At 43.2% G+C, this 22719-nt stretch overlaps 1 protein-coding gene across 1 annotated transcript in view; it reads left to right on the top strand.

Moving 5' to 3' along the window:
- Nucleotides 1–22719, top strand: part of CSMD1 (CUB and Sushi multiple domains 1) — a 1942714-nt gene that overhangs the window by 255388 nt on the left and 1664607 nt on the right. The window lies entirely within an intron of this gene.

Here is a 22719-nt window from a genome sequence, read left to right as displayed (position 1 = left end):
GGCATTGGTTCTCCTTGGACCAGCTGGGGAGCTCTTCATCTTCCCCACGGTCATAGCTTCCTGTACCTGTGGTACAAACCACAGCAATCTTGCACAGATCTGGAAACAGAAAGTTTATTTCTGTCATTTGCTCCCCTCCTCTCTGACCACAGCGCACTGGGTCTGTGTCCTGACTCCATCGTTGCTTCGGAAACAGGGTTGCCAACAATGGCAGAGGGAGGCTGCTGCTCTGCCATTCGCAACTGCATTTCCACAACAACACCCAGCATGAAAATGGCTTTTTCTGATTACTACATCCTAACATTAGTTCTTATTGAGGTTTTTTTCGTTTTCATTTTTCATTAAAAACCCTACACCTTTTGCCAACTTCTGCTGAAGCCAGATTTTTCCCATCTTGTAATTGTAAAATAGTGTCATTATTACTGAGTCATTTTTATTTTGAGTCCATAGGTGTAAGCCTAATGGCGAAATACTTATTATTCCATGTCCTTAAGCTTATTGCATTAACCTAATAAAACATTTGGGGGGATTCAATCCCTCCTTTCCCTCCATGTGAAAGAGATTTCCTTCTGGTATGACTTAGGGTAGATGAAGTATGAATGTTTTGTTTTGTTTGTCTTGTTTTTTTTTTTTTTTTAATATTCTGGTTTTTTTTTTTTTAAGATTTTATTTATTTATTTGACAGACATATCACAAGCAGGCAGAGAGGCAGGCAGAGAGAGACGGAGAAGCAGGCTCCCTCCTGAGCAGAGAGCCCGATGCGGGACTCGATCCCAGGACCATGAGATCATGACATGAGCCGAAAGCAGAGGCTTAACCCACTGAGCCACCCAGGTGCCCCCCAAATCATCTTCCACCCATGAATCACTATCATCAACATTTCGATTCTTCACATCCCTTAGAGCTCTCCTAAGGCATCGTATCTGTAGAAAGCCAAGTGTTCCTATTAGTGCTCATAGACCAGATGTCATGAAGAGGATGTAAGCAGGGTGTCTGAGTTTGCAGGGAGGAACTGCTGCAGTGGCTGAGCGCACAGCACAGGAGACAAGAAAGGATGGTAAATCATAGTAGCCGAAGTATTTATTTCATCTAATTAGAATGTGTATTGCTTGGTTGTTCATTATGGGTTTTTTTTTTTTTTTTTTCAGCATAACAGAATTCATTGTTTTTGCACCACGCCCACCACCTGGCTCCCCCAACCTCCCACCCCCGCCCCTTCAAAACCCTCAGATTCTTTTTCAGAGTCCATAGTCTCTCATGGTTCACCTCCCCTTCCAATTTCCCTCAACTCCCTTCTCCTCTCCATCTCCCCATGTCCGCCATGCTATTTGTTATGCTCCACAAATAAGTGAAACCATATGATAATTGACTCTCTCTGCATGATTTATTTCACTCAGCAGAATCTCTTCCAGTCCCGTCCATGTTGCTACAAAAGTTGGGGATTCATCCTTTCTGATGGAGGTATCATACTCCATAGTGTATATGGACCACATCTTCCTTATCCATTCGACCGTTGAAGGGCATCTTGGTTCTTTCCACAGTTTGGCAACCGTGGCCAAACTAGGTCGTAAGTCCCAACAGACACTAAAACAATTTATTGTTCAGACCATTTTCAAACTATTTAACTGCAGATTAAATCATTCTTATACTTCAATAATACAACAGATTAAGTAATTCAAGGCTGAAGTCCACTGAAATTTTCCCTTACATAAAATAAATCAGTACCCTGTATTTTAGGATATGCAGTATGATCCAAAGATCAGCATATCAATTATTGACAGGTTTCTTTCATTTTGATGGATAAAGTTAATAATTTCCCTCATTAAAATATTTAAGAAAAATCAAGTGGTGGAGACCTATAACTAAGAAAATGAATTAGATGCCTTCCTGGAATTTTAGGTAACAAGGAAAAATGACATAGTTGATATATAATTTTCCAACACTCTGAAAGATAGAGTTAATATTCTACTTCTGAATATTTTAAATAGATTGGGGTGCTTTATTGTAAATGTCTCGAGTGTGGAATGATGACAGTATTCAATAAGTCAGCTCCCTGCTTCCTGAGCTTCAACTCCAGTGTATCTCAAGGACGATACCCTTTGGTTCCAGTGGAGGAAATATTAGGTCAGTCTTCTCAGAGGTGGATTTGCCCACCGTCAGTGCTAAGCAGAGCCTCCAGCAGTGTGTTCACATAGTCGTATGTTTTTGTAAAATGTGAACTATTAAGATATTAAAACTGCAACTGGTCAAGATCACCATCTCCTTCAACTTAGTCAAGTTAAAGTCAAGTCTTCTTCAGCTTAGTCAAGTCCGTCACTCCCTCCTTCATGCCGAGTGGCCAAGAGCATTTTGAGGACACAGTAAGAAGGTAAGCCAGGAATATATTCGCTTTTCCTGAGTGAGAACGATTTTCGTTCTCAGTTGTGTCGTGTATGATAATGGTCTGTTGGCTGACTGTTTAGTAGTGGCTCTTGGGAACCCCTGGACTTGGTGCTGTAGCATGAACACACACCGCCTGAGATGGTCTCGCAGGGGGAACGGGTCTTGTGGGACCCGGCACCTCAAGGACTTGAGCATAGAAACCAGGACTGACATGTGTGGGGTCAGAAGCTAGGCTGTGGGAAAGACGTGCAATTATCAGACTTGTGAATGGAAAGTGGAGGGTGAAGTCCTTGCTGAAACCTATTCAGACAGTAAGTTCTGCACTTGGTTATGCATCATGTATGGCTGCGAAGGTAATGCAACTTTTTCTTTTGTATTGGTTTATGATGGCATATTTGATAACTCTCAAATATGAATAATGAGGCATATGATAAACCTTGACTATGCCATTTGATTTACAATTTGGGAAGAGGATTTAGAACATTACCGTAAAACAGATGAGGAATAAGAAATTGCCATCTTGTGGATGTTGTGTTTACAAGAGGAAGCAGCGCTTCCTCATCTGTCCATGTTAACACACTTACCAAATAACAGAAAACTCAAATGCGATCAAGTGTGATGAAGATTAGTGTTGAAATCAATTGACATTATTCTGCCATAAAGAAGCAAATAATTTAAAAAAATCATACAAAGTAACTTATCCCTTAAGAAGAAGAGATACATTTTGAATAGAAGTAATTAGTAAGCTCTGTCTTATTTGATAAGAAATTAATGAAGAAGAGTGAATTATATTCTGAAAAAAAAAGACTTAGTTCTTCCTGATTTAACTCAAAATACTCACATCAAGAGTAGCATAAGACTTAAAATGCACCGCTATAATAAAGACATCAGTCAAAATGTAATTTATAGGTGTCAATCCCAAGATTATTTATTATTAATAATTCCACAGACAGGTTTGATAAAACATAAGGACTTACTGATCATGTGTGAAAGTAATCTGCTAGAAATCTTTCCAAATTTGATAATACAAAAAATCATATGACATTAACAATAATAAGCTGTGTACTTGGACAAGGCTTTCTATTAATAAGTATTTTTATAGAATTCATTCTACCATAGCAGGGAGGAAAGCCTAGTTGATATATTTTCCCATAAATAATAAGAGTTCTTATATGAAGTTACGATGAGAGGGTATGTAGACAACAGTGTAGAGAAAAAAGAATTATAAAAGTGTATCAGGGGCGCCTGGGTGGCTCAGTGCGTTAAGCCACTGCCTTCGGCTCAGGTCATGATCTCAGGGTCCTGGGATCGAGTCCCGCATCGGGCTCTCTGCTCAGCAAGGAGCCTGCTTCCTCCTCTCTCTCTCTGCCTACTTGTAATCATTCTCTGTCAAATAAATAAATAAAATCTTTAAAAAAAAAATAAAGTGTATCAGGCAGTTAATTAATTAAAAAAAAAACAAATTTTTCTGAAATCTGCCATAATTTTTTTATGCCATGTTTTTGGAATTTGCTTTTTACAAAAAGTTGGAATATGTCCTGATTAATTCCATCATTCTAAATTGTGACTTTTTACCTATTTTTTTGGAAAATCACTACAAAATTCATTGTCATGTATCTAGAATTGTGACTTTAAAAATGGATAGCTATTACATACATACATACATGGACACATGTATTTAATATATATATATAACATATATATTTTATACATAAGGTATCTACTATATACATTGTATTAATTATACCACATAAACTGGCACCGCTCTCACAAACACATATTCTATACAAACACACACACATGCACACTCAACATACAAACACAATGAATGTTTCACAAAATAATACTTGCCATTAATATGTGAGATGTACTTTGGTATTTTCTTTCCTGTGTTACTCTACTGTACACTGTTTTTTTTTTTTTTAATCCTGCTGAGTACCTCTTAAAATGATTTCAATTCTGTATTAGTTAAGGGAAAATTTAAAACCCTATAATGAAGCCCTTCAAAAATATAGATTTTTTAAAAGAGAAGAGTGCCCTCAGGAGGTCCAGATTCCACTAGTTCCAGGTAGTGAAAGCCATGAGACATCACACTTCATGTGATAATTTTTTTGTTAAATGCGCACTTCAGGGGCTCACTCTCTGTTATGCAAACGTGCCACAGAATGGGAATTGCTCTGGAGCAGGTGCACAGGAAACGCAGTGTGGATGGACAGGAAGGTCAGCACATCCCTCTTGAGACTGCCAGAGCGTGTTCTGGGCAGGGGAAGCTCCCAGTGGAAAAGGGAGACACCAGAAAGGGGGCTGGTCAGGGAGACACTGCCAGAAGTCTGGGTTTTGAACTTGAGTTCCTGCTTCAAGGAACTTCCAGGGAACCGAGAGCCAGAGAGAACCTGCTTCGTGCTGGGTGTCAGAAAGATCCTTCTGGTTTCATTGATTCTTCTTCTACCCACTTAAGCCCCCAGGTTGCATCACCACTTCCTCATATCAGGGAGATCATATGATAGTTGTTCTTCTCTGCTTGACTTATTTCGCTAAGCATGATACGCTCTAGTTCCATCCATGTTGTCGCAAATGGCAAGATTTCATTTCTTTTGATGGCTGCATAGTATTCCATTGTGTATATATACCACATCTTCTTGATCCGTTCATCTGTTGATGGACATCTAGGTTCTTTCCATAGTTTGGCTATTGTGGACATTGCTGCTATAAACATTCGGGTGCACGTGCCCCTTCGGATCACTACATTTGTATCTTTAGGGTAAATACCCAGTAGTGCAATTGCTGGGTCATAGGGCAGTTCTATTTTCAACATTTTGAGGAACCTCCATGCTGTTTTCCCGAGTGGCTGCACCAGCTTGCATTCCCACCAACAGTGGAGGAGGGTTCCCCTTTCTCCGCATCCTCGCCAGCATCTGTCATTTCCTGACTTGTTGATTTTAGCCATTCTGACTGGTGTGAGGTGATATCTCATTGTGGTTTTGATTTGTATTTCCCTGATGCCGAGTGATATGGAGCACTTTTTCATGTGTCTGTTGGCCATCTGGATGTCTTCTTTGCAGAAATGTCTGTTCATGTCCTCTGCCCATTTCTTGATTGGATTATTTGTTCTTTGGGTTTTGAGTTTGCTAAGTTCTTTATAGATTTTGGATACTAGTCCTTTATCTGATATGTCGTTTGCAAATATCTTCTCCCATTCTGTCAGTTATCTTTTCATTTTGTTAACTGTTTCCTTCGCTGTGCAAAAGCTTTTGAAACTAGATGGGACTGGGAGGGAGACAAACCATAAGTGACTCTTAATCTCACAAAACAAACTGAGGGTTGCTGGGGGGAGGGGGTTGGGAGAAGGGGGGTGGGGTTATGGACATTGGGGAGGGTATGTGCTTTGGTGAGTGCTGTGAAGTGTGTAAACCTGGCAATTCACAGACCTGTACCCCTGGGGATAAAAATATATGTTTATAAAAAATTAAAAATAAAAAAAAATAGTCATTATTCCCTTTTCCATCAATTTTGCTTTAATAAATTTTGGTCATTAAGGAACCTAAAAAAAAAAAAAAAGAAAGATCCCTCTGGGAAGGGTGGGAACATGTATGGGAGACAGAGACGGAGAGACTGTAGAGCACTCCTTGGAAGCAAGTGGGGCCAAAGACTTCAGAGAAACCGAGGGGGGCTGGGAGTTAAGCTGGGAGGGACAGGATAAGGAGCCGCCCCAGCTTCCATGGGGCCAGACACACCCGCCCTCTGCGGGGTGACTGCTCTCCGGTGACCTCCACTCACTCCATTCCTGTGCTGGAATTAAACTGTGCCCTCAGATGCGCCAGTGCACAGGAGATCTGTTCTCCTTCAGAGACGAAAAATCTCAGAGGGCTGATCTTGATTTTTTTCCCCAATTTTTGCAAATGAGTCATGGTATAGAAGAAATTGTTTATTTCATCCATCAAAAAAAAAAGTTTCTTTTTTTATTATTATTTCAGCGAGGCCATATGCCTGTGTCCTTATCTGTTTGTCTTCTAGAGGGTGTGATTGTTTCAGATATAAAAGCACTGGTTGGGGTACCTGGCTGGCTCAGGCCGTGATCCCCAGACCTGGGATCTGCTCCGTGGGGGATTTGCTTCTCCCTCTCCCTCTGTCTATCCTCCGCCTACTCGTGCTCTCTCTCAGTCAAATGAACAAATACATAAAATCTTTAAAGGGGGGGGGGCACTGTGTAGGGAATCTGACTGGACCTAAACATCTGTGAGGCTCCCACTTAGGTAAAATTTCCCCGTTGAATACCTAGTGACTGCATCCATGTCTACCGCCTGCTCTTCTACTCTTCTGTAGGAGCTCCGAGCGAAATTCTGCTTTCCTGTGGTTATAAACCTAAATGCAACAACCTCAGGAACGTAGAGTGACTTGACTAGACACGCTCATGGAACAGACACAAGGAACCGAACTGAGATTCATTCGTGATGTGCACGCGTGCTCACGCCTCTCTGGGTGTGCGTGCAGGCTTGTGTATGTGTTTAGGAAGAACAGCATATCTGTTATCAAATTGCATTCCTTTTATTGTTAACTTGGTTTAACTCAGAATGCTGAAAATTATTTCTGCAAGAGAAAATGTTCTTTTTTTTCCAAACTGGTCAGATCCTTGGGCATGAGCCCCAAATGTACCTGGTTTAAAGCATAAGAGATTATTGTAAATATATTATGTGTGGTTCCCAAGTACTCAAGACAACAGCACATTTCTCCTATTGTAGATTATGGCATGTAGTTTTACTGAGAAAGGAACATGCATCTTGTATGTTTATAGTAACAATCTGAATTCTATAATCAGACCTGCACAAGCAGCTCGTCAATATGATCGTTACGATATCATAATCATTATGATAAAGCAAGTTGATACAATAATACACCAATAAACAAAAATTTCGTGTAATACCCCTAAATTGTGACCTTGTCCTAAAATGACAACACAGACTATTTTGGAAAAATAGAACTATATTTTTAAAAACACAGGTTTGGTTTATCGGGAAACGCTTTCCAGACTGTGGAAGTCTGTCAGGCAGAAAGACACGTACTGGCTTTCTCTCAAGCCTGTGTCTGAGTCCCTGGCCCCCAAAGCATGCCTTTACTGTTGTCCTTATAAACTGCCCTGGTGTCGGCGTGTGACCTGAGCTCTCTTTCCACCATTATCGCCTTCTTAACCCTCTCTCGTCCTCCACGTTGCCTGATTGGGAAAGTATCTGCTATCATTAGATCATTTCAGTGTCAGACTGTCAATTTAAAATCAAAGTGTCAAAATTTAATTTCTCACCTTTCCCAAAAACCAGTGTGGCTGTCAATCTCCTAGTCGTACAGAATTAACATCTTTTGAGGCGTGTGTGTGGGGGGGGTGGGAATGTTTGACGCTTCCCTACTCACCTGCCACATGCAGCCCGTCAGGACGGAGCAGGACGGATCGCTCCTGGAGGATGAGCCCTTTGTGCTTCTGCTCCGGCGGAGCTGGGTCTCGTCCTTCGACTTTCTCCTTGCTTAGTTCAGTGCACGCTTAACCCCATGATTCAGTTATTCCTTCCAGCTAGCCCGTCCTTTTTTGAAATCCCTTTTCTGTGAAGTTACTTATTTATGGAGTATATATAAAACACTCTCAACGTGTGAAGTCTGGTGCCGGTGTGAAAACAGAGATGAAGCTAGGGGTGTGCTGGCAAAGGCCCCGGTGTCTCTAACAGCTCCTTGTGTGCACTCGGCCTCCCTGCCATGCCCGCCGTTACCATGCGTACACGCAGCCACGGAGAACAGGGAATGACGATCAGTGCGGGGGACCAGGGCCCGGGACTCGAATGGTTACCTACAGGACAGCAGTAACCGCAGCTGATGTTTGCTGAGCACGTCCACACCAGCCCTGCATAAAGCACCTGCTATGTTTTAGGGAGACTCTATTCTCCATAATCCACACACAAGCCGACTGAAGCTCTTGCCCTAAACTCGCGTGGATAAAAGTGTTGGGGCGGGACCCAGGATACGAGGTTTTCCTCCAGGCGTCTGCATGATGCTGTTGACGCCAGAACTTTCTTTCTTTTCCTCCCTAAAATTTTTGGATCTTGCAGTTTGTCCCCTTAAAGACTGCTCCCTCATTACGTTCTCGAGAATGAGGTCCAACTTCCTCACTGTGACCTTCAATATACAGCACAGTCTTTGCACACCGACTTCCCGAAGCGTTTCATTTGCCTTTTCGATGCCCCTACTCCAGCCCCCGTGGCCTCTTCTGAGACTCCGGACTGTGAGCTCAGGGACTTCGGACTTCTGTTTTCCCAGATTTTCCGCTCTCAGGGTGTTTCCAGTGCTCTCTGTGCAGGCAGATTCCTTCCCCAGTTTTCAACTCAATGCCGTATTCACCGCGGAACAATTTCTGAGTCATTCTAACCCTTGTGACCTCCGGATTCTCTGAAAATCTCTAAGAATCATCACTGATCCCTTCCTGGATACAAAACATAGCCTGCTTTGACCCGAAGAGGAGAGACAGTGAGATAGGTTTTCTTTCTTTGTTCTTGGTTTCTCACAGCCTTGTAAAACCTGGTCCTGCTCAGGCCTTTCAGCACAGGGAGGGTCAGGAGTCGAGGCCGGCTTCGGTCCAGCGGGATGAGCTCTCACGCTAGAATAGCACAGCTCACGAGAAGCAAGGCTTTCTGCGAAATTTAGGCATCCCCAGAAGGCTGACGTGGGTAAAAGAAATGTCTAAAGACGACCCGAGGGCCTCAGGGCCTTGAGCAGCTCTACAGGAAGACTAGAAAATCCCGTTTTGAAGCCCATTCAGAAAAACATTCAATGGGACCAGACTTTTGTGTCTGAAACGGACTATATATCACTTGCTCATCATTCCTTCCTCAGCAAAGCTGGGGTGCTTCCTTGAGGAATAAAGTGGGGGTGGGGAAGGCTGCGGTTAGACACACCTGGGTTCTCATTCTGGTACCATTGCTTAGCAGCCATGTGGCCTTAGATGGGAAACTCTGGACGTCAACTCCTGAGCTGCCGAATAGGAGACCAACCACATCTGTCTCCTTGGGACACTGTCTGCTCAGGACTGAGGAGGGAGGACACCCCGGGAGCATCGGACCCCGCGCCGCACACGGTGGGGGGGGGCAGTGGGGGTGGGTCGACCAGCTGCTCCTCTTTCCTTCAGTGTTACCATCTCCCCTGGCACAATATTTAGTAAACGTCTTTCACGTCTTTTCATGGCAGTATGTGGGGTCCCAGGAAGACACATTTAAAAAAGAAAGAGACAGACAACATGTTTCCTGACCTTTCATCTAAGTTGGATTGAAATGCTGTAGGAAATTCGACATTTCAAAGAAATCTGTCTTCTTGTGAATCTTACGGTTCTGCCTAAGTTATACTCTCACTCACAGGAGAGAGTTTATTTGGGGCTGATAAATTGGCGGCAGCTAGACAATTGTCCTGGCAACAGAGAGTCAAGGACTGCGTCCCACTTGGTAACGGGGTGACCGGCATTTGAGAAGCAATTTAAGAAGTCAGTTGAATGAGAATGTCAGACCTTAGCATTTTTCAGGGCTCAGACGACTGAAATGTCCTTTGTCACTCACTAGTAGCAATGAATGTTGTGAAAGAGAAGTTGTCTCCCACTGCTGAGGGGGCACCTGTTGCGCACTCAGACATCTTGAACCCTAGCCTCCAGGATCCCTTTGCTCATCCTTGTAGAAACGTGCCTCTTCTCCTTCTCCGAATTTAAATGAGGAACTGTTCACTTTTACTGAGCCAACTTGTTTTCCATCCATCTTGATGTGGTTTCAAACACCCAAGCACTCCCCAACATTTAACAGTCATCCAAACAGAAGTTTACACAGAATGCCAGGCATCTCAGGCAGTTTGTTAAAGCCAGACCTCCTAAGAGAAGGAAAATGCTTACACCCTCGTTGGCGGGAGTAAACACACAAACTCGTAATTGTTCACTGTGGTAGAGCTTAGCCTACAGAGACAAGATAGGAGATAAACAGGTCCTTGAAAGAGAGCTTCAGAATGACGGTAGTAGTGGAGCTAGTCAATTTCACTACATGAGCAAACAATATTCTCTTTGCCCTTAAAAATGATGGATGTCTCTTTGGCTAACGTGATCCACTCACCTCAAACAGGTAAAAGCAGAATCATTCTATAAAAAAAGAAAAAAGTAAAAAGTGTCATCAATACCTAAAAGATAACTTCGCATACTGTATAGTTGCATTTTTTTTAGATGAAATGTGTTTTCTTTTTTTTTTTTTTAAAGATTTTTATTAATTTATTTGACAGAGGAAGATCACAGGTAGGTAGAGAAGCAGGCAGAGAGAGAGGGGGAAGCAAGCTCCCTGCTGAGCCAAGAGCCTGATGTGGGGCTCGATCCCAGGACTCTGAGACCATGACCTGAGCTGAAGGCAGCGGTTTAACCCACTGAGCCACCCAGGTGCCCTAGATGAAATGTGTTTTCATGCTCAGCCTTACGTAGGCTTCTCTTTCAAATGCTGTGCCCAGTCTTTATCAGTTCCTGTTTTCCAGAAGTCAAACAGCTTTACAAATTCAAACTATACCAAGTAACTTTATAGCCAGAGACCCCTGAATCAAACTTTATTTTTTCATCTCCTTTCAGTGCCTCACTAAAAATGAACAGAAGAAAAATTACATGCATAAAAGACTCAGAGTAAAATGAAAATTACTGTCCAACCATCTTATACTGTGAAATTCACACCCATAAATAATGCTTTGCTTTTGTTAATACTACCCAATTTCCCACATTTTTAAAAAGAATTTAACAACTTCCTTGAAAGGAAGAAAATCAGAACATTTCCTAGCCATATGCACGGGGAGTTTTCAGATGAGTATGTTTAAAAGTTCCAGTATAAGCCCTCATCTGTATTTTAACAAAGCTTGTAAGTAAGTGGGAAGTGAAATGTTTCTTGTAAGTGGAACAAGTATATTGACGTTGACCACCAATGAAGATAAGAAACAGACAAATAAAGACCCCAAAATATGATCTTGCCTAGGTCTGTACAAAAATTCCTCAAAATAACTGTCAGAGGAAGGATTCCTCATATCGATAAGGGAATATTTATGTCACATGTGTGAGGAGGTAAATACCACTTCATAAATACCACTTTTAGCTAATTCCTACAAAACTTTTCCTCTTTTTTCTTTCCCCAAATTGAAAAACCAGTCTAGATCAACTGGCAAGTCTCTTTGAAATCTGTTCTCATTTCTGAAACAGAAATAGGTCTGAAATGGTCAGAGATGATCATAGTGTGAAGTTTTTCATGATATATTATCGAGCCACTGAGATTGTTTCTGTTTTCTTGTGTTTTGTTTTTTATAGTTTTCTTCTCGTGGATTGTTCCATATTTCTTTTGTCTAGTCATAGATGGGAGAAAAAAAATAAGTAGCCAATGAACAGATACATTAAAAATGATAAGTAGCCAATGAACAGATACATTAAAAATGCAACCTAATGTATCAGATAAGAATACTAATAAGGCTTGCATTTGAATTATAGGTGAGTTAGTTACCGGATCTCCTAACCTGTGAATCTGCATGTGTCTAACTTGGGGGCACACTCCAGCCGTTATCTCTCCGTATGCTCCCCACGGATGGAGGTGTCCCTCACAAAATAGATTCTAGACTGCGTGCCAACTTGTGCTTGCTTTGAGAAAGATTTCTCTACTCATTTATTTTTTGTTCTGCATATTTATGATTTTCAATCAGTAGGTTTCATTAAATGAACTTTTTTGATTATTCCTTCTTAAATGTAATCTTTGAATCTTTTTTTATTTTTTTCCTTTTTTCTTTCTTTTTCCAGTACTCTCACTTGGTAGGTATTGAAGGAAGATGAACAAACGAATGAATGAGTCTTCTACTCTCGTTTGTCTTAACATTTACACTTGAAATACCAACCTCTGTCTATTTCCAACTTCTTTTTGTTGGAGGGCCTGATTTATCTTATTTATTTATTTATTTATTTTCCAAAGAAGCACAGTGGAAATTGGAAAACGATGAGAGCAGCCCAGAGGCCCGGCGAGCAGACTCGTCTCCTCACACGTGTGGGTCCTCACCCTGGCCTCTGCCCCTGAGTTTTCTGCTCCCTGGTAGGTGCGGCTGTTTTAGGGCCCTTATGAACGCTCGCACGGTCAGTGTATGTGGACATCAACCAGCCTGCAAGGAAGCTCCAAGCTTATTTACTGCCCGAAGTTACTAAATCCTGGAGGATTTGGACACAATTAGAGCCGTAAAATGGCTGCTCGGTTTTTATCATGCCAAGGGCTGAAAACTACATAAACTACAAGGGGAGTCGCTCAGCGAGAGCAAGGACATGGCCTGGCAGTGCTGCTCAGACGTGATTGCAATGCCCAGGGGGCTTGATTTACTGTCTTCTGCTTCCTGGGGTGATCGGAAAGCAGTGTGGCTCTGACAGGTCACTTTCCATTAGTCCAAATAAAATCTAACAGCATTGCAAGACTTGAATTTGGCCAAGTTAATCAAAAATTAATAGATTGGACAAAGGAAGCTCAGGCAAGCTCTTGCTGGTGTGCATCCGCAGGGCAGAGAGGGGGCTTGGAGCCTCCCTGCCCAGAGTGGGGGCCCGGGAATTGTCATACTTGAGCTCAGAAGGTGTTTTCATTTAGCATTAAGGTTTCTAGAAGCCGGAGAGGAGCCTTTCAGTTGTCTTGCAGGTGGTTTGCCAGAGTAGAAGGGGTGCTGCCCGTGGGGTCCGATATGTCTTTAATACTTGTGTCCTGCTCCTTCCCACTCTGGCCCCATATTATTGGGATTCTCTGAGTCTCAGACACTACCTGCGCAGAATGCCGGTAAGTCGTGGCGGGGTGTGTGTGGGGGGGGGTGTTGCAAGGATTAGAACACAGGACGGAAGTTGCCCACAGTAAGTAGGCGTGGCTGGGAAGTTCCTGCTCATTCTCCTCCCCTTCCTCTGCATATTGTTAGTATTGTTATTAATACTGGCACTTTGGGGGGGGACGCCTGGGTGGCTCTGTCGGTTAAGCGTCTGCCTTCAGTTCAGGTCATGATCCCAGGGTCCTGGGATCCAGACCCTACATCAAGCTCCCTGCTCAGGGGGGAGCCTGCTTCTCTCTGTCCTCTGCCCTTTTCCCCTGCTCACCTTGGCTCCCTCAAATAAACAAAGAAAATCTTTAAAAAAAAGGCATTTTTGTGGTTCCTGCTGTTGGTATATTTTTTTGTTCCATTCAGGGAATCTAACATTAGAAGGAAAGTTTAGGAAAAAAAGCAGGACTGAAGCCCCTTGTATCAAGAGCTGCGCGCGCCTCCCATAATCAGGAGAAATCAGGAGAGCACCTGCGGGGCTTGCTTCAGCCCCAGATAAACAGAGGGTCCTGCGGGGGCCGCGTCACTTCCCCGCAGGCGGGCCATTCCTGCAGACCCCCGCGTCACTAGGCTGCCCTCCGCCAGGGGCTGCTGAGCCTCTCGAGGCCGGGGACGGACTGACGCTCATTCGCTTTTACTCCTCAGGCTTATGGAAACACTGTGGAGGGCGCGGATTGCGTGGAGCACTAGGTGTGGTGCATAAACAGTGAACTCGGGAACGCTGAAAAAAAAATAATTAAAAAAAAAAAAAAAAAAGCCAGTCCAAACTAATTTTTTAAAAAAGCAACAACCAAACAAAGCAACAACAACAACAAAAACCATAGTGCATGACTTAATGAGCACTTAGACATATGGGCTACCGTGTTATATCCCGGAATGGATACTTGCCCCCTCCAAAGGCCAAGTACCTCAGGTGATTTTATAAATTTTAAAAATGATTGAAAGACTCCTTGCTGTGGTGAAAGCTGGTCAACACCAAGTGCGGCGTCCGGGAGCTCGAGTGTACACGGCTGGCCTCGGGGTGGTTCTGTCACTTAGCAAAGGACGCTGATCCCCCGGAGTGGGGCGTGAGCGCGGGTCGCTGAGCCCCGCGAGGGCAGGGTGACCGGGGCACGGCGTCGTGGGGAGACCAAGCGGCAAGGGCGAATCGTGACTCAGAACTGAGGCAGGAATCGCCTTCAATTTGTAGTTACCTTTGGGAATGAGAGGCCTGGTTCGGGGTCGCGCAGCGCCTTCTCTTTAAGTAAATCAAAAGCCTGAGGGGTCTGAGCCAGGGCGAGCAGGTGCAGGTGTCCTGGGGGTCCGCGCGGACCCAGAGATGCGGCCTCCATGTTCTTCCAGGGGAGTCGTGGTCCTGGGGTTTGAAACGAAGAAGGAAACTCCGAGCTTCCTGAGGGGGTAACGCGCCGTCATCACAGGAGGCAGGAACGGAGCCCTGCCTCGGAGAGATGCGGCTGGAAAACCTGACGGAGCCTGGCCGGACTTGGTTTAAAATGCAATTGGCCAAAAGGGCCCTCATTTTTGGAGATGTGCGCAGAAACCACGGGCAGCCACAGCCCCCGACGAACCCGACGAACTCGCTTCCTCTGCGCTTAGCTCTGGGATTCCTGGAACCGCCCCAGCTGCCCCGACGGCTTTTTATTCTCAAGTCGATATGCGGACTTGGAGCCCATTTTCATCTTCCAGGAACGGTCTGTGTGGCTCGGCTTAGACATTTCTACCAGACCTCATTGGTCTTTGGATTCGTGGAATGTCTTCAGGACTGTTGTGAGTCTCCTGCACAGAACAATCCCTTCTTCTGCCCCTCTTTTTCCCCATCTCTTGCTTGTTCTGCACGACGACCACACTCGGTGTCCTGGCAGCCTCTCCAGGTTCTGCGAGGAGAAGAGAAAGGGTGATGGAGAGGTCACCTGGCTTTTGACGGTGGCTAAAATGTGAGCACGGGAGCACCGGGTGTGCTCACCCATATGGTTCACACTCGGAGTATTGCGGGGGCTCAGCGGGGCCATCCCATAAAGCAGGCCTGCGAGGCAACAGACTAAAATAAGCAACGTGAAAACTGCTGCCTGTCTCTCAAAGGATCAGGGTGATACCACCTCAGGGCTTCGGAAAACAGTTATTAGTAACTAAGACTACCTCTGTCTTCACTGGGATTGTTTGGGAAAGTACCTGCATTAGCTGTTACACGCATAGTCTCTGAACCCCCCCAACCCTCTTGTAGGAAGCGCAGGTGTGAGCGCAGGAGTACTTTGGAAGAAGGTGACACACTTGCTTCTCCTCTCTTTTCCATTTTCTTATAGTCGGTCTCCAACCGCGTGCGATCAGGTGCTGGCCCCAGCGTTTCCAGGAAAACCACCCGATGTCCATCACGGGCGGCTGCATATCTCCCGCCAATGTTTGCTTCTTCATCCTTAGGTCTCTCCCTCTCAGTGTCGTTGGCCAGACTGATAATTCCCTCTTCCTTTTAACAATTCCTGTCTCCTGAGAGCCCTGATTCTAATCCTGCCGCATTAGCCCTGCAAATTTTCTGGGCTGGATCTTCCTCTCTGTCCTGTTTTCAAAACTTTACCTCTTCTGTCTGGATATTCACTTCAGAGGTTTACAATCTCCATCTATGCACAGACACATTCCAAATGTCTGTCTCCCTGATCCGCTGCCCCCTTGAGATCCCGCTGGAGGTCTACACGGAGGTCTGGCGGTCCGTTGGTCCTTCCAACTCAACACACTCAAAGCCGAATCCTTCTGTTTTACCTGCAACAACCGCCATCCCCTTCCTCTTGGAATCTCAGTAAACGCCAGCTCTATGTTTCTACATGATTTAAACTGAAGTAGTTTGACTTTTTTTTGTTTTTTAGTCACTAACACCCTGCTATTTTTGTCCAGCAGAAATAGAGAAATCTCAGTCGAGCACCTATTTAAATATTGTCGCAGGTACATATCTATGTACACACGGATGTGGGAGTGTCCTCTTCCTTGGCAATGGTAACTAGATGAGATTTTCTAACACAGACGGGTGTACATGCCAGATACACACGCATTCCAGTTTTGGGCACCTGGAACCGAACAGCTAGCATTAACGGAGATTAAGGAGAGGGGAGGGGGCGGATCTTTGCAGGGAACACACCGGGATCTGGTTTGAGCACACGCAGTCTACTGGCCCGACCTCCGTGTGGAGGGTCAGAGGGACAGCTGGATCCCACGGGGGGCGAGTGGGTCGGGAGAAATGAACATGCACTTTGTTGGTATGTCTGTGGCCTCAGGCAAAGAAATATAGTGGAGTTCTGTACCATTCTTCCTGCCAACAGCATACCCAAGGTGAGGTATTCACTTCACCTTTGGAGTGTCAAGTCCTTCTACATTTTTATTATTAACCCCCATCTTTTAGAGTTTTCTTACAGCTAATTTCAGGGAAGTATTTATGCATACATTATGTATGTACTTATGTACAAGGCTTTCAATGTAGAAAATTATTTTTCTATGAAAATTTTCTTTCACATTCTTGGTGCACAGGTTTCAACAACACTTGATTACATTGCTTAATTACAGTTAGAGATTTGACTAGTATGCACTGTTATCACTTGCGAACAGAAGTGCTTTGATGGGGCGCCTGGGTGGCTCAGTGGGTTAAGCCTCTGCCTTCAGCTCAGGTCATGATCTCAGGGTCCTGGGATCCAGCCCCACATCGGGCTCTCTGCTCAGCGGGGGGCTTGCTTTCCCCCCTCTCTCTGCCTGCCTCTCTGCCTACTTATGATCTTTCTCTGTCAAGTAAATAAATAAAATCTTTCAGAAAAAAAAAAAAAAAAAAGAAGTGCTTTGGTGTTCGACTGAGCAATAATTTTACAGAGAGGCTGGGGAGCACTGGTACGCCCCACCTGTGGGCCCCGGGGTAGACTCATACAGGAGGTTCCTGGTGGAAGGCACCTTGGGTTGTGGTAGCTTCTTTTCCCTAACCAGCAGATAGAAAGCTCTGATGTCGGCTCCAGTCACTTAGAACTTGGAGCTTAGGTGGCTAACTTGCTCTTCTTATCCCAGAATGCCTCACAGGGTCTCATTTTCTGCCTCAGTCATTTCATCCGTGTATGTGTTCTGAACAGATCTGGGCAACCCTCAGGAGAAACTCACAGAAATCTATTTGTTCCCGGTCTTCATAGTCCCCGTAGTAGCTTGACACCCAACAGTTCGACAGTCTCTTATTCATGGGCCTCTCCAGGTCAGTTGCGTTAGTGCGATTCTTCCTAACCAGCAGGACGGAGGAAAGGAAATGTGCCCCCATCCGATGTGGAAGTCCCAGGAGACCGGAAATGCAATGACAGCAAAGCCTGAGGGCAGAGAAGAGGCCTGGGAATGCACTCCAGAGCTTCTGTTTTATACAGCTGTTGGTGAGAAGCCCCGGAAGTCTCACCCGTCAGGGAAAGACAGTCCTGCCCCTGTCTTGGGCATTGCTTGGGGGTTCATTAAAGCTTTGCCCATCGGAGTCTCACTTGTAAAAGGAAGTGGGCCCTGTTAAGAGCGTAAGGAGCAGAAGGCCTGAGATCTGAAACTGAAGGGTGGAGAGCTCTATTTTTACTTGTTGGAAGAGAAAGCTTTTGGTCATAATAACCACCTTTGGGGACTATGAAAAAAAAAATTTTTTTTAAATAAGAACCAGCTATTCGCTTATTCTCTATCTCTACAAAGGATCAAAGAAGGAAAAAAAAATAGTAAAAACACAAAAGAGCTCTTCCTAACTAACAGCAGTGACGAAACTACAGCTGGAAACCTCCACTGTAATACACAGCAGCTTTCTGTAGACATCCACCTGGATGCAAATGGCGGGCCCCATGGCATCTCAACGGTCTGCAATGCTTTCCCTGTGTTGTATATATGCAGTCTGTGGTGTGAATCACTTGTCAGTGTCCTGAACTGATGTGAACTAACACAGCAACGAAAGAAAAAAATCGTATTACAAGGAAGCTCCTAGGACTTTTTTATGATGTCAAAGTGGGAATCAATCATTACTTCTCTAAAAGCCATAGGTTGCTGAGCAGGAGTGAGTGTCTAGAGAACGTTCCCAGAAGATGGACCCCATTTCTCAGCTAGAGGGGAAGACTCTAGAGAAAGGATGCAAGTCTGAAAATTCCCTCAGCGACATCCTGAAAATTACATGCTTCCAATCAACCACTTAAAATACAACGCAACACAAAGTCTACATGATAACTCAGCTTTTAAGAATATCAGATAATCCAGGGCAAATTGCAGCCCTATTAGTTTGGATAAAGGGAGATTTTCTTCTTAGATGCCAAAATCAAGGTTGGAATTTCTTTGAGAATACAAAACATGAAAGGGTTTTCTGTGTCCACCTCAGGAGGCTTCTTTAGAGAAGTGGAAATCTCAGAAACACATCAGGTTGCTTTGGAAATTGAAGGCATTTGGTTCATCAGCTATTGAGAGAAACATACTGAGAAAGAGAACCATAAAATGGAAATCACTTTGACAAGGAGCCCTTGTACAAGTTCACAGAACTATGTGTTTTCCAACCACTTAAAAAAATAATGGAGAATCATGACAATAAATACAGCCCTGTGCTTCCATCTCTGTAGTTTCATAGGTAAAGAGATCACCAACACCACCATTGTCATCACAGAGTTTGCTTGGACTCTGTAGAACGTAATGATCTTGACGGCTCTAGTAGTCATGGAGAAATGACATAGAGGGACAGGTACGTCAGTAAGTCTGGCTCACTCCTGGAACTACACGGTAAGAATGTTTATTCATGACACCAAACCACCTGTGCCATTCTTCAGACGAATCTCTTTTATATTCATTCTTTGGATTCTTTTCATTCTTAATGTTGCCTTCATCACATGAAAAGCACGTTGCAGATACACAATCGATTGCCAAGTCAGAATTGCGAATAGAGAAAACCACAGAGTTTCGTTTCTATGTGTAGAATAAATAGCACGCCCAGATATCGAAAACCTGTGCTCTTGCATCCTAAAGGTTTGGGCTGAAGTTGTAGACTCTGATCATTTCTACAGAAGGAATCATCTTACTTATTTTTTTTTTCCTTAGGGAGTTATTTTTCCATTCTTATTATATTTGGAGCATTAACAGTAAGATATACGATCATCCGATTTCAAAAATGCATATGCTGCTTTACCTAGCATATTTAAGCCTCAGCCACACTACAAGGCTGTACTCTGTCTGCATTCTATATCTTAACTCCAAAAAATGTGTTAAGAATGTCAAAATCTGGAGGGCACCTGGGTGATTCCATTGGTTGAGCATCTGACCCTTTGTTTTGGGTCAGGTCATGATCTCCTGGGTTGTGGAACTGAGACCCGTATGGGGCTCTGCCCTCAGGGAGAAGCCTGCCCTCTCCCTTTCTCTCTGCCTCTCCCCCAACTTGCTTGCCATAAAATTTCATGTATATGTATAACTACACAACATGATGACTCAGTTTAATGGTATTTATTTCTCATGCAGATGGATTCTCAGCTAGCTATATGTCAAATGAATATTATATTTCAATCTAGTTTTATATACCCCAGTCCTATTTTACTTTCAGTTGTATTTGATGTGGCATAAGAAAACTAGAATACATTGTTATACTTGAATGAAATTTATTGACTCTTCATGTAATCAGAGTGATCTTGACCTTGAGAATAAGCCTGCCAACACGTAATTTGAACACATATTTTTGGAAATGTATTACATGTCCATACTGATTTTCTGACCTAAAATTCCTATTCTTACAACTGCAAAGTCAAGTATATTTGCTGTGCAATGCTGGTAATGACCAGAAAAACCATGAAAATGTTTCTGAAGCATGCATGTTTACTTTTATTTGTCCGAGGAGACCTTATTGCCGAATTGTGGGGTCTCACTTAAGTGCAGACAGATTTCTTTTTAATCATCTTCAAGAGTACTACAAAAATGATTCACTGATTCCTATTAATATTCCCAGCACAATACTATCTGTTGTAACAAGAAAGGCCTCCATAGTCTCTCTGCCTGGTGGTTCAACGTCATTCTCCTGGCAATGAGATGTCTGTATAAACAGGGACAATAGCATTCCCCGTGCAGGTTTGTTCTTGGAAAGCCAGGAGAACACGTCTCAACACCTTAGAATCTGTGGAACACCAGATACTGCTTTTTCTAAATTCTGAACTCAAGTTTTAGATTCTTACAGGAACTAGCAAAATTCTTTTGAGATTGCTGAATAGGTAGACCTGTTGGGCATTTCATCTGAATTACAGAATGATGTGGTAAAAATGGACACAGATGGGGCCCCTGGGTGGCTCAGTGGGTTAAGCCTCTGCCTTCGGCTCAGGTCATGATTCTCAGGGTCCTGGGATCGAGCCCCGCATCGGGCTCTCTGCTCAGTGGGGAGCCTGCTTCCCTTGTCCCTGCCTGCCTCTCTGCCTACTTGTGATCTGTCAAATAAATAAATAAAATCTTTTTAAAAAAATGGACACAGATATATGGCTATCAGCTAAGCAAAACTCCCAAATCCATTATTATTTGCTTTTAAATCTCTTCTTTTTTCATAAAATTTATAATATTAAACATTTATTTTAGACTAAATACAATTGATCCCACCACTCCATGGGGCATAGAGCCTGTAAATACAGAGTGGACACTTTGTGAAGTAATCACCTTTAGTGACGTGATTGTAGATTCAGATGTATTTTACGTACTTCCCTGTTCCACCATAGTAAACTCTGTGTTTTGGGAAGCAATGGCAAGTTTTCATGAGTTTATCCCGTCTCGCTCTTGGGAAGAGACCCACCCCTCCTGTGACTCTCAATCCTCGGAATCATAGACGTTGTCATTGGATTATCCCCCAGTTAGCCAGTGAGAATGAGGTTAAGGCCTGGCCTAAAAATGGCCCAAAATGTCTTTAAAAGTAGCCACCTATGTAATACTAGATTACCTCCTTAGTGGACTTCCCATGAGACCATAGAATAGATTCCATTTCCACTAATGTACTCAAATAGGTCTTAATGGTGTTAGGTGTACAAGTCAGAGTCACAAGTATCCAGAGAGCAACCTGACCTCTGTCCCGTGTTGAAAGGAGATCTGTACTGTTGCGGAAGACAGGGCACAGCTCTACTTCCCTGTCTTGGAATGCCAAAAGTAAAGAAAAATGATCCTTTCCCATTCTAAACTGAAACTCCAGTGACCTTGGATGTCGAAAGAACAGGAGGGGACACAAAATAGCATATGTCAGGTCCCTGTGTTCAACAAAGGACAAATCTTTATTTCTTCCTTTTTTTTTTTTTCTTGAATTTTCCAAGGTAGTGTCACACTAGTAGTATTTATGAGCTTTTAAGAGGTTGAAAAAGATTAAGTATTTCTGCAATATTCAAGTAATTAAGTTCATTCATGGCATTTTCTTGACTGAAGACTGACATTTATTTTTCTGTGAAAATAATCCAATTCATTGCATTCAAAAGAGGAAGATTTTCTTTTTCCTTTTTGTATTTTTTTGATTGAAATTATCAAGGAGATCTTGAGACTTATCCATATTCTCTCTGGGTTCATACATCCTGTAGTCAGGTGTTCTTCCAGGAAAGAAGACAAACATTTCTAAGTATTAGCTCTACTTGGGAAAATTCTTGAAGAATCAGCAATCCTAACAAGTTGTGATGGAAGCAGAATATGGTGACTCTTCACTAGGGTAGCATATGCATTTTAGCTGCTTTTAGAAGAGTTGGTATAATTTTTAACTAGTCTAGAAGTACATACACCAGTAGAGGACTTGCTGTATTTAGCTACTTTGCTTTGGAAAAAATGAAAAACAGTATGCATATTAAGTATAATAATACACAATATTTTGTCTTCAAATAAGTCATATATTTCAAAATGGATCAAAGTCTCTGTGAATCACAATAGCCGGGGACATATTTGTTTCAACTGCATAATACTTAAGTCATTAATATTCTTGTCCCTTAACAACCAATAGAATAAAAATAGAATATCTCTATTAATCAAACTACCCAAACTTCTCACTATGTAAGAGAGAGGTCAAGTTTATTTATTTCTTCATCTTACTTGTTGAACATGGTAGTAGGCACGGAGATGTATGGACAGGGAAAAACACCATTGCTATGCTCGAGTTGTTCATATGTATGGGCCAGATTCATTGATTTTGATTGTACCATTTGGTAGGGTTTGTACTTCAAGGACTTTTTTTTTTAATTTTTAATTTTTTATAAACATATAATATGTTTTTATCCCCAGGGGTACAGGTCTGTGAATCGCCAGGTTTACACACTTCACAGCACTCACCAAAACACATACCCTCCCCAATGTCCATAACCCCACCACCCTCTCCTGACCCCCTCCCCCCAGCAACCCTCAGTTTGTTTTGTGAGATTAAGAGTCACTTATGGTTTGTCTCCCTCCCAATCCCATCTTGTTTCATTGATTCTTCTCCTACCCACTTCAAGGACTTTTTATAGTTGAATTACATTTGTGAGTTTCTACATTCTTCCTCAG

Source organism: Mustela nigripes, chromosome 18 (assembly GCF_022355385.1).
Source record: "Mustela nigripes isolate SB6536 chromosome 18, MUSNIG.SB6536, whole genome shotgun sequence".
Classification (NCBI taxonomy): domain Eukaryota; kingdom Metazoa; phylum Chordata; class Mammalia; order Carnivora; family Mustelidae; genus Mustela; species Mustela nigripes.
Note: the sequence above shows the minus strand (reverse complement) of the source record. Positions and strands in the feature narration are given on the sequence as shown.